We start from the raw sequence: 13,284 nt of genomic DNA on the forward strand, positions 1-13,284 counted from the left end.
TGATACCTTATATATATAAATATGGTGCTGTGGAGGCACAGGTAAGTTGTGTTTGGTTATGTAAATCATCGATGATTCGATATGTGATTGAGAAGCGTTAGCTCATAAACTTGCACCCAGGGTGATTGCAATTTAGCCAGAGAGAGCTGGTACATGCCTGTATATTATGTCACCTCCCGCACCATATGCTCACATTGGATCCAATTAGGTGCATAGTATTGTCGTATAAACCACTATAAATGGTTCCGACTCGTAGGTGACTAAAGTATTATCGCATAGCTAGCATTAAAAGAGTAAAATTGAGCATAATTATATTACACCCAACCTTGTCGTACAGACCCTTTTTAGTGGTTCCGACTTATGTGCAGTATATTGCCTATAGGTCATTATAGTGACTCCAGCTAGATTGACTATTGAGCTATAAACTCAGCCGTACAGACCACCTCAGGGGTTCCGGCTAACATATCAAATTTCTATGAAATTATTCTTACTTGAATTGTGTACTTTGTTATATATTGGCATGGCATGCATATGTTTATGAATGTGTAAAGCATAAATTGAATTGAAATGATATATTTATATACTTATTTATGTATTCTAATTTCTGGGAAAATAATCATATACTTGTTTTACGGCGAAGGGTTAGTATATTCAAAGGAAAATAAGGTTTTCTTGTAAATGTGTTTTACTGACCCACTTAACTTTGTTTTTCGCCCCTCCAGGTATTAGATAGTAGTTTGGTGGCCACGAGGAATCCAATGGTGTTCTGATAGAATCCGAAAGCGTAGGATTCACCTTCGGGTGTTGTATTTAGCAATCGTCAATTTGACTGCAACTAGACTTTCTTCTTACTCTGAAAGTGTATGTATACACTTAAATCCTCACTAGCATCCTTTCTTATTGGGATTGTTAGTTGATTGGTTTTAAATTGTTAGTTTTTCTCTTACTTTTTATCACTTATGCCTTGTGCTCATGGCTACGTCACCCTCACGTGACGGCCAGCACGTCTCGACTTCGGTCGGAGTGTGTTAGTTTGGTATCAGAACTTAGGTTGCAATCCTGTATATCTTAAGGATTTTCTTAGTGTTTTCTGTCAGAACTATACTGCCTCGTAGAGAGCCACGTCGCTCAGATGAGCCTAGTTTCCCTAATATAGCCCAATTAGGGGGAAGCTATTGCTAATGTGATTCAGTTTGTTATCCGTCCTTCCCAAATGACTCATCTTGAGAATGGTTATAATTTGAAACTGAATCACTTTATGGAAAATTTAAAGGACCTGAAAGAGCAGAGCGATGACTCAATCAATTGGAAAAGACGTTCCGCGTTATGCAAAGTCAAGGGAATCTTCTTTTGGGAAAAGTCGATCGAGATAACTACTTGGTTTCTAAGTACTAAATCTACATCTTAGTGGAGACAAGAGGCTTATCAATTGACGCCAGAGGAAATTGCTGATTGAAAGTTATTTAAGGAATTGTTCAAGAAAAGTTATTCCTCTGGCATGTATGGATGATAAGAAGCAAGAGTTTACAAATTTGAGACAAGGAAAGATGTCGATGAATAAGCACTATAGAAGGTTTATGGACTTGTCTCGTTACCATTTAGATGTTACTGTTAATCCGGTTGAGATGTTACGTCACTCTAAGCTGGGTAATAAGAAGATGCAGTGTCCCTTGGCGACCACTACTCATTGTGTTTATACCCGGAGTTTACGAGATTTTGTTGAAGACTCTGAGAATATGTTCAACATTAGTGATGAAGAAGAGGAAAAGAATGGGAATAAGAGGAAAGATGACAAAGGTAAAGGTCAGTAAGATCAAGACCTCGAAAGACTCGGAATTTCAAAAGAAATGAAGCTAATTCTAGTTTTTCTAGTGGAAGTATTAGTGCCACTGGTCTGAGAAGAGGTGGTAGATTCAATGGAGGTCCCAGATTCCAGAGGCAGGGATATATTGGTAAAGGAAATATGCTTTGTGCCGTAAGTACAATGATGGTCACTTTGGAGAATGTAAGTGAGGAAGCAGTGGATGCTTTACATGTGGATGAATGGGACATAGAGCTGCAAATTGTCCCAAAAAATCAGTAGATGCCCAACAGTTTTATTTGCCACCACTAACACCAATCCAGCAAATTCCTGAATCTATTAGTTATGGTCAGATAGGCCGGGGCGAGGTATTCAAGCTAATAGAGGTCGTGGGGGACGACAACAAGCCCAAGGACGTGTTAATCACATATCGCTACAAGATGCTTAAAATCATTTGGATTTTATCAGGGGCACGTTAAACATTTTGGTCACTTTGCTAGAGTTCATTGGTGGTGATGCAGAAATCTTATGTTTGGAAGATGCTGTCAAAGAAAGTAGTGAATAAGCATGATCGAAGCATGCATATGTATTTCCCCATGAAGGACAAGATGGTAATATTACACCCTCGGGAATTATTACTTACTTATCAAGACAACAATAGGTTATCAGTATTGCAGGCTGCAAACCGTAATATTAATAATTTATTTGTTGGATTCGTTAAATAAGTAAGCAGGTGGCTCATTATATGATAGTACTGTATTTTCAGGGTGTCTGATGATGGTGAAAGATGTGGTTATGCTTGTGAATCCTATTTCTTTGGATCTGATGGATTTGGATGTTATTCTAGGCACAGATTGGTTGCTTTATGATCATGCCAAAGATAGATTGCTACAGGAACTCAGTTACTTTCCATCATCTTGGATCACTAGATATTACTGTTATGGGTGAGCAAAATGGAATGAGGTATGCCATTATGCTGTTGTAAGAGCAAATAGATTGTTATCGAAAAGCTGCCAAGGATACTTAGCTTATGTGGTGCTAATTGATGCTACATTGAGTAGTGTGGAAAATGTAAAGGTGGTTAGACACTTTCCTGTTGAGATTTCGGATGAGTTACCTGGGTCGCCGCCAGGCAGAGGTGTGGAGTTCACCATTGGTTTATTTCCAAGTGCAGATCGTATATTAAAAATGGCTCATGTAGAGTTAAGGGAATTGAAAATGCAGTTGCAGGAATTGGTGGATAAAGGTTCCATTTAACCCAGTACGTCACCTTGCAGAGCCCCAGTTTTTGTTGTGAGATAGAAAGACGGGACATTAAGGCTATGCATTGATTATAGGCTACTGAATTGGGTAACGATTGAAAATCATTATCAGTTACCGTGCGTTGATGATTGTTGATCAGCTTTGAAATGCATGTGTGTTTTCAAGATTTATTTGAGGTTTGGATATTATCAATTGAAGTTTAGCAGTGAGGATGTTCCTAAGATTAATCTCAGGACTCGTCGTGGTCTATATGAGTTTTTGATGACACCATTCGGAATGACGAATGTGCCTGCTGCTTGTATGGGTTTGATGAATCAAGTGACTTTTGGGATATATGATATCCACTCAAGGTATTCAAGTGGATTCGTAAAAGATAGCAGCGATATATGACTTGGATCAACTGCGAACCATGACTGAACGGAGCTTTCTTGGCTTAGCAGGCTACTACAGACGGTTGTTGAGGAATTTTTCAGTCATTGCTTTGCCATTTTCAAGTTGGCAAAGAAGAGGGTAAGTTTGAGTGGGATGAAAATTGTAATCAAAGTTGTCAGCAGCTGAAGTATTATTTTATTTATACGCCTGTTTTAGCACCCTCAGATGTTAGTGATGATTTTGTGGTCTACATTGACGCCTCGTTAAATGGCCTTGGATGTGTGTTGATGCAAACATGATAGGAACGTTGCCTATGCTTCACGGCAATTGAAACCCTATGAAAAGACTTACCCTACTCATGACTTGGAATTAACAACCATCATTGTTGTTTTGAAATTATGGAGACACTATATTTATGGTGAGAAATGCAAGATTTTTACGGATCATAAGAGTCTCCAATATATTTATTCAGAAAGATCTTAATCCTCGGCAACAAATATGGATAGAGTTGCTTAGTGATTATGATGGCATAACCAGGGTAAGTGTGCAGAGGTTGTTGCAGATGCACTTAATACGAAGACTCCAGTGAGGATTACTGTTTGTTATGCTTGCCATGTTCCTCTTCTTACGGACTTGAGATCTACTGGAGTGAAGCTTAAAGTGAAAGAACGAAAAGAAGACCTCAGAGTTAGAGAATCAGGTGACATGCTTATGCAAGGAAATAGGATATGTGTGCCTATTGATGTGGAATTAAGAAAGCAATTTTGGATGAAGCACGTAATCCAGCTGATACGATGCATCCTAGAGGTACTAAAATGTATCATCATTCGACCATTTTTTTATTGGCCGGGTATGAAAAGAGAAATTGCTGAATATGTTAGTAAGTGTATCAATGGTCAACAAGTTAAAGCTAAAATGAGGAAATTTTTGGATTAATGTAGCCACTTCTCGTTCCACAGTGGAAATGAGAAGATATTACGATGGATTTCGTGTAAAAGCGTCTTTGTGCACAAAATGGTTATGATGGAAAATGTTGGGTGATGGTTGTTTGGCTTTCTAAGTCAGCGCAGTATTCTTTAATGAGGGAGCAGTAACTTTTCCAGAAGTGCAATGGTTATTTATCTGTCTTATGGAAAAGAGATTTGGGCTTACGGATCTGTTGAACTTCTTGGGTATGTTGGTCATTTCAGTTTGTTCCTAAGAACAATGCCATAAGGCCGTGGAAAGCTGTGTCTTGTGTTTCGAAATTGTTGGAATTGTGGACGGATGGCATTTTGGGGAGCAAAAGGTTCAACTACAAAAAGTTTGAAAATTTAAGGCCCTGAGTTAGTGGAAAAGACTACTCGGAATATTCAAGTGATTAAGTCTAACCTGAAAGTGGGCCGGGATTGATAGGAGAGCTTAACAGTCATACATACCACTAACCGGGCGTGTAATGTAAGTGATTGGACTTTTTTTTTTTATTTTCACCTTGGAAAGGTGTGGTTCGGTTCGAAATGAAAGACAAGTTAAGTCTTAGGTACATCAGATCTTATGTGATCATCGAGCGAGTCGGTGAAGTTGTTTACAGGCTTGAGTTGCCTTCAGAGTTGTCGGAAATACATTTTGTATTTCACATTTCGATGCTTCGTTACTATATAGCAGATTCGTCGCATGTGATTTTAGTTCAGCCTTTGGAGATTTATCCGGACTTTATTTATGATGAGGAACCAATGACTATTTTGGAATGGAAAGAGAAGGTTCTGAGAAATAAATCAGTGTACTTAGTAAAAGTTTGTGAAGAAACCATTCAGTGGAAGAAGCAACATGAGAGAAAGATGATCAGATGAGAGAGATGTATCTAAAGTTGTTTTATGATTATTAGTGGATTGTTATGATTATGTAGTGATGGTATGTAATTTCGAGGACGAAATTTTATAAGGCGGGGAGATTGTCGCAGCCCGTCCCGGAAAATAATTCTTGTTGATGTGAAAATATGGGAATACCCTTAGACGTTGAATGATATGTGCATGATATGTTTTGGTGTAAGTATTTGGGATTGGTGACCCAATTAGAACTAAGATTTTTCTTAGTTTTGGTTGTGGCTTTTGAACCACACACACACCCACCTACCCACTTTCTCTCTCTCCTTCCCGTGCTCTTTCTCTCTCAGACTCACTCTCTCTCTTCTCCCTTGTACGGACACAACCAGGACCCCTTGCAAACATGGCAGATAGAAGAAGAAAATGGTACCATTGTGTTCTTATGGTCCTCACGAGTTCAAAGGTCCCAAATATAGGTAAGATTACCTTCGATTTCATGTCGAATCACAAAACCCGATTTGACGTACTATTCATGCTCACATAAAATGTTGATTTTTAGGGAATTTAAAGGACATATGGAGCTTAAGGAGGTCCTTATGAAGCTCGAAGTACTTCGTTTGAAGATTTTGGACGTCGGAATAGTGAGAATAGAGAGTTTCAAATCTGGTCGGAATTATCGAGGCTTTTTCCGGCCAATTTTTGACGAGTCGAATGTCAAGCCAGGTACGGTTGTGTTCATCTTTGTGAGATCTTCATTTTGGTATAAAGTACGTAGAAAATGGTGCAAAAATGAAGAAGAAACCATTGTTAGAAATTTTTCCAGTTTTCTAGCGCCGGCGACGGTCGCCAGAGTTCTGAAGAAGGAGACGATGGAATATTCCATCAAGTCTGACGGAATATTCCGACGCCGTTAGTTAGTTTAGATGGATTTTGTTAGGACTTAACAGAATATTCTCGAAATATTTCTGACGGCGTTAACTGATGTCGTCAGTGTGCCTGGCACATGGCCGCGCGTGGGGGCGTATGAGGCTTCCAAAAATTTTATAAAATTTTGGGGACGATCATGAGGTTGTGTAGCACGATGGTATTCATATACCCAATTTGAGCAATATATGAGAAGTTATTACCTATTGTTGGTTATGTGTGTTAAATAACGTTTATTCGATTATTACGCCTATAGGTGAGGCCTGTTCTCAGGACGAGCGTAATCAATTGAGGCTCGGGGGCTACGACCCATTGACATCTCAGTGAGTGGGCAATTATTTTCAATATATATATATACTTGACGTTTTTCCCAGAAAACGTATTTAAAGGAAATGCAATTTAAATGCCATGCCATAAATGCCATGCATATACAATTATGTTTCGTACATGAATTGATGTGTGATACCTTATATATATCAAAATGGTGCTGTGGAGGCACATGTAAGTTTAGGTAAGTTGTGTTTGGTTATGTAAATCATCGATGATGCGATATGTGATTGAGAAGTGTTAGCTCATAAACTTGCACCCAGGGTGATTGCGATTTAGCCAGAGAGAGCTGGCACATGCCTGTATATTATGTCACCTCCCGCACCATATGCTCACATTGGATCCAATTTGGTGCACAGTCTTGTCGTACAGACCCTTTTCAGTGGTTCCGACTTATGTGCAGTATATTGTCGTATAAGTCATTATAGTGACTCCGACTATATTGACTATTGAGCTATAAACTCAGCCGTACAGACCACCTTAGGGGTTCCGGCTAACATATCATATTTCTATGAAATTATTCTTACCTGAATTGTGTACTTTGTTATATATTGGCATGGCATGCATATGTTTATGAATGTGTAAAGCATGAATTGAATTGAAATGATATATTTATATACTTATTTATGTATTCTAATTTCTGGGAAAATAATCATATACTTGTTTTACGGCGAAGGGTTAGTATATTCAAAGGAAAATAAGGTTTTCGTGTAAATCTGTTTTACTGACCTACTCAACTTTGTTTTTCACCCCTCCAGGTCTTAGATAGCAGAGTTTGGTGGCCATGAGGAATCCAACGGTGTTCTGATAGAATCCAAAAGCGTAGGATTCACCTTCGGGTGTTGTATTTAGCAATCGTCCCCTTGACTGCCACTAGACTTTCTTCTTGCTCTAAAAGTGTATGTATACACTTAAATCCTTACTAGCATCCTTTCTTATTGGGATTGTTAGTTGATTGGTTTTAAATTGTTAGTTTTTCTCTTACTTTTTATCACTTCCGTCTTATGCTCATGGCTACGTCACCCTCACGTGACGGTCAGCACGGCTCGACTTCGGTCGGGGTTTGTCAAGAAGCAAGGTCTACCATGCTTTTAAAAAAAAGTTTTTTTTTTTCAAATTCAAAGCATAGTAATCAATGCTCATTTAATGAACTTTTCAAATGACAAGTATAACCCCACATGTTTTACAAAATTACAATCTTTGCCCCTACATTATTGTCTTCACAATTATTATATCATATTAAATACTATATTTTTTTTAGTCATTTAACATATTCAAAGTAATTTATATAAAAGTTTACCAAACACTCAAACATTGTTTTTTTTTATTTATTAAAAATGTTGGTACCATATATTGGGCCTCGTCTTTGGGCCTCATCTCTAAGCCCATGTTTTATGTAAAAAGGGAGATAGCCCTTATTCTATAAAAGAGACTCTCCTTCACTCTCATGAGGGGAGCCATACATCCACGAGAAACAAAGGGTCTCAGATCCATCCCTCACAACAAAAAAGGGCAATACACTCTTAGCCAAACATGAGCAAAATGGCAAGGGCTGCATCCACAGAGAGCTCCATTGTCGATCCATTGTAATCTATACATTCATACAGTAAATGGAATCAACATCAGTGTGGATGTAGCCCAAACATTGGGGTGAACCACGATACATCTTTGTGTTCTTGTGCGTTTGTGTGATTCACGGCCGGATTTATGTTGGTCCAAGATCCTCCGGATTTTGTGCATCAACATTTGGTGCCGTCTGTGGGAAATCGACACTAACAGCTATGTTAGTTCTCTTTCATTTTTTTCATCTTACCACCGTGAATCTGCATAACCCAAGAACCCAAAACCTCCCTCTTTGGGCTTTTCCAGAAAACTAACCCAATCCCTACTACCAATTGTCTCTCGCATTTTCCCTTACTTTCTCACTATCCAAACACATATCCAATGGAGCACCATCACAAAGATGATGACTTTATTTTTCGGTCCAAACTCCCTGATATTTACATCCTAAACCACCTCCCTCTTCACACCTACTGCTTCGAAAACATCTCCCAATTTATAGACCACCCCTGATTGATCAACGGCAACAACGGCGACACCTTCACCTATGCCGACGTCGAGCTCACTTCCCGTAAGGTCGTCGCAGGGCTCCATAAAATTAGAATTCACCAAACCGACCATGATCTCAATGTCATTTTTAAGTGAGAAGTCTTTCACCTTGTCCACGTAAGCCAACTGCGTTATGATGAGTTTAGCATTTGGATGCTTTTGCCTGTTTGGCCATCTCGGCCGGAGTGTAGAAGGGTTTGGCAGTGGTTGTCTTACTCCTCATAACACCACACCAAACCCTGGCCTGACCCAACCCAACTTATCTGTCTCCAATGACGACAGCACGATCCAAATCTCTTCCTAAACCCGATGTCGACATTCTCACCTATGACGCCATCCGCATCACCGAGCATTCTAGCATCCTGGTTTCGGGGTCATCGATGCTGGAAAACATAATCGACCGACCATGTAAGCACCAGAGCTCCGAGCGGGTCATTCCGATTCTCGGCGTTCCCTACAACACCGTATTGGCCTTCATTCACTCCCTCTACTCCTCCAGATCTTCGATCGCCACCAGCTTCTCAATGCCAAACGCTTCCCTTCCTTGGCGACCGTGGTGTCATCGCCAGAGTCGGAGTTGGCCACACCACCGGAGATATCCAAAGGATTGAAAAAACAACTACAAAATAAAACGGCACCGTCACCAGACCATACTTATTTGTGTGGGCGTTCACAGATCCATAGTTTTTTATTTCGCGATTTTAGGGTTTGAGAGGTTTTCAAAATATGGCCACCCCTTATGCATTTCCCATCACAGCTGCTCAGGTAGGGACGTACTTTGTGACGCAGTACTACCAAATGCTTCAGTAGCAGCTAGACTTTGTGCACCAGTTCTACTCCGAGGCCAGCACAATGGTTCGTGCCGATGGCAATTCCAGAGCCACCACAGTTGCAATGCAGCAAATCCATGATTTCGAATCTAGTCAGATTGAGTGACATAATCTCTAAGGCGAGTCGGAAGACCCCATACTCAAGAAATCAGAGGCGCGATGGAAAGAGAAAGGAAAAAGTAAAACTCTCAAGTAGGCGCAGTGCGCACCAACAACTTGCAACTGTCGACCACCAACGTGGAAAAAGATAAGCACTTTATCTTTGGGCTGATTTGTTTAAAATTATCATTTGTTTATTTAATAGTTTATTATTATTTTGTGTTGGTGGATGCTTTACAGTATGCATATTCTTTGAGGAGACCACATTATTTCTATCACACTTATATTTTAGTGCACAGTTAGCAATATATTATTTGCTTTCATAATATGTGTGCATATAATGCGCCACCTCACAATAAATATATATGTGTATATATATATATATATATATATATATATATGAGATCTAATAGTGCAGCACCTCACAATATTTGCTTTTCCACTACATTGCTTATTATGCCGGGCCACGACGCATACACATCATTACTACTATCATTATTTTACTGTTATATAAATTGCATTACGGCCTAAACGAACAGGGTGACATGTTATAATAATATGTTTCACATTATTATTAATGATTTATCACATGACTATTTTCCATAACATGTGGCAAGTCTGACCAAATTACACCTTTTATTATTTGAAGGTTTGGGTGACATAACTTTGGTGGTTCATGGCACGAACTTTGTTTATCGACATTATTGCTGATTAAAGAAGCCTACTGACACTATTGATCAGCCTATGGATCATTGAGCCACATGCTTATGGTGATAAATATTTAGTCCAAACAATGATCTCTTGTCTAACCCGACAAGCGGACCTGAATCATGACGAGAATCAACTCATACTGAGTGCATGTCGACATAAAGTAGATACTTGCAATGAGGAATACCATGAGCCGAGCTGCCTCGCAGCGAGCATAGCCTCTAGCCGAGTAGCCGAGCAACGAGCATCGTCTTCAGCCGAGCAATCGCCTCGCCGCGAGCATAATCTCTAGCCGAGCAGCCTCGCAACGAGCATCGCCTCCAGCCGAGCAGTCTTGTAACGTGTGATACCTCTAGTCGAGTATTGCTTTATGTTGAGCATTGCCTTGTGTTGAGTACTGGTTCAAGACATCTAGCCACTTCGGCCCATACGTGGATTGGATTTGAAGTCTTCAGCCAAAAGACTCTATTGACTGAAGACTTGGGGGACTCCTGTTGGTACCATATATTGGGCCTCGTCTTTGGGCCTCATCCCTAAGCCTATGATTTATGTAAAAAGGGAGGGAACCCTTATTCTATAAAAAGGACTCTCCCTCACCCTCATGAGGAGAGCCATACATCTAGGAGAAATAAAAGGTCACAGATCCATCCCTCACAACAATAGAGGGCAATACCCTCTCAGCCAAACAGAGATCAAAGTGGTAAAGGCTACATCCACAGAGAGCTCCCTTGCTGATCTATTGTAATTCATACATTCATACAGTAAATGGAATCAACATCAGTGTGGACGTAGCCCAAACATTGGTGTGAACCACAATACATCTTTGTGTGCTTGTGCGTTTGTGTGATTCACGGCTGGATTTACGTTGGTCCAAGATCCTCCGGAATTTGTGCATCAACAAAAAACACTTTTACAAAAAAGGTTTACCAAACACTTAACAACTTTATTTTACAGCTGTTTATTCTCACAGTATAGCTGTTGAGCCAAAAATAATCACAAGGCGACACATGGATTTTTGGGTAAAAAGACAAAATTACCCTCGAGGCACATCGGGATTCATACGCGCGAGCAGTGGATAATCATCCCTCAATCAAGTCAAAGGTGCCCAAATAGGTTTTTATTTTTAAACCTATTTCATCCATCCTCAACATATCTTATCCACAAGGTAACCTCCAAAACATTCCTTTCAAATTATGTTAATTAGCTAATTAATAAATTTATTACCTAATTAATCTATTAAATGGCTAATTAAACTACCAATCACAACAACAAAATACACAAGAGGCTGGTCACCTTCTTTCCCAAAGGGACCGGCCATGCATTATATATTTGACCTTATTTTCTCTAAAAAGCTAAGTCTGCACTTTTGCTAAACACTCAAAAATTCTCCAAACACTTTTCCCTTAAAATTCTAACTTTGACATCGAAGGTTCTTCGGCTAAAGCCCCTCCTAATTCATCGTGAGCGCTTAAGGCTTTTGGCCTTGACCTAAGGTGTTATTTGTTTTGTAGGTGCAATTTTGTCCAAGAATAAGGAGGAAGAAATTTGCATCCACAAATTGGTGGTTTCATTGAGAGTTGAGTCCTATACTCGTAGAAGACTCTCACATCCAAGGTTTTCTATTTTCTTGCCCAGTTGTAGATTTTTTGTACGTTCTTATTTTTAAAAATTTTTATTTGCAAAAATTCTTTGATAAAACATAAAAGAAAAGTACAATGGCTAGAAATTTAAAAACTTCAACGAACGAAAATTCTAATGTTCAAGAGATGAGACCACGACAATCCACGAGGCTAAACGTGACAGTAAGTGGAGCGGCACCACCACCACAAGGCTCCACCATGGCAACCACCACGGTGCTCACCCAGGACGAGGTCCATGGCGCTACCACCATGGCCCTAGCCGTGCCACTTCAACCTTCAGAGGCCCAAACCCTAGCCGAGCTGGCCAGTGTCGCCCAAACCCAACATAAGCCCAATGCGTTGCCAAGTCGAGCCCTAGTCTCACACCCACGTGCGCCACACGCCGAATAGCCCACTCCCGTGGCCCAGCCTTCTCCCGTCAAACAGCCCACTCTCGCAGCCTAGCTTGCTCCCATGACCCAACCTACTTCCGTGGCCGAGCATGCTCCAGCCGAGCAGCCCACTCTCGTGGCCCAACCTGGTCCCACAGCCCAGCTTACTCCTGTAGCCTTCTAAGCAGCACAAATCGGTCCAAGATTAGTTCAACCACCCCGGCTATAAATTTCCAGACTGACGATCAAATCGGGAGCATTTTCACTACATTTTTTTTGCGGATTTGACATTTCCCAACTCAAATCTCACGCCCGAAGTTTACCACACTTCCACTGCTCAAGGAGATACATTCCTTCGAAGCTCTTCTAACCCAAATGGAGAACAACACTTGTCTCGACAAGTCATAGAGTTGACGAACACCCTTGCATAGCAGACAACCTTGGTGAACCAGCTTTTTGCAACACATTGAGATGCAACGTGCCCCAAACAAGGTGTCCCGAAGTAAAACAATGGCAGACAAAGAACCTCTTCAGCAGTGTCCTGGCAGGTAGCCACTCGACCAGCCACGAACCGAGGGTTCGGGTAATGTACACTCTCGACTGGGTCCTCGAGATAGCATACACTCCTGTCTTAGCGTGTGGAGGAGCGTGCACTCTTGACTAGGCCCACGGACGAGCATACATTCACTGTTAGAGTTACATTCCGATAGTCAACTTGAGCAACCTTTCATGCGAGGTGTTCATTCGCGGTTAAGCCTTCAATGAGCATCTTCCACCTCATATCGGAGTAGGCAGCACGACGGACAGAGAGAAGTAGTCACTCAATCCGGCTCAAGTTCAATCGGTAGTTTACGAGAAATTTGCTCTTCTGCTAAGAACATACCACATACATTGCAACCATGGCATAGACGAGCCAAATACATGGAAGAACAGCCTTGACTAGTAGGTCACGACTGAGGGCAGTTGAGAGTTCCGTTACCCCAACAAAGGTAAATTCAGGAAGAAGTAGATAGACTCTTGGCTAAGCGATTGCGTAAT

Source organism: Malus sylvestris, chromosome 15 (assembly GCF_916048215.2).
Source record: "Malus sylvestris chromosome 15, drMalSylv7.2, whole genome shotgun sequence".
In the NCBI taxonomy this organism is placed as follows: Eukaryota; Viridiplantae; Streptophyta; class Magnoliopsida; order Rosales; family Rosaceae; genus Malus; species Malus sylvestris.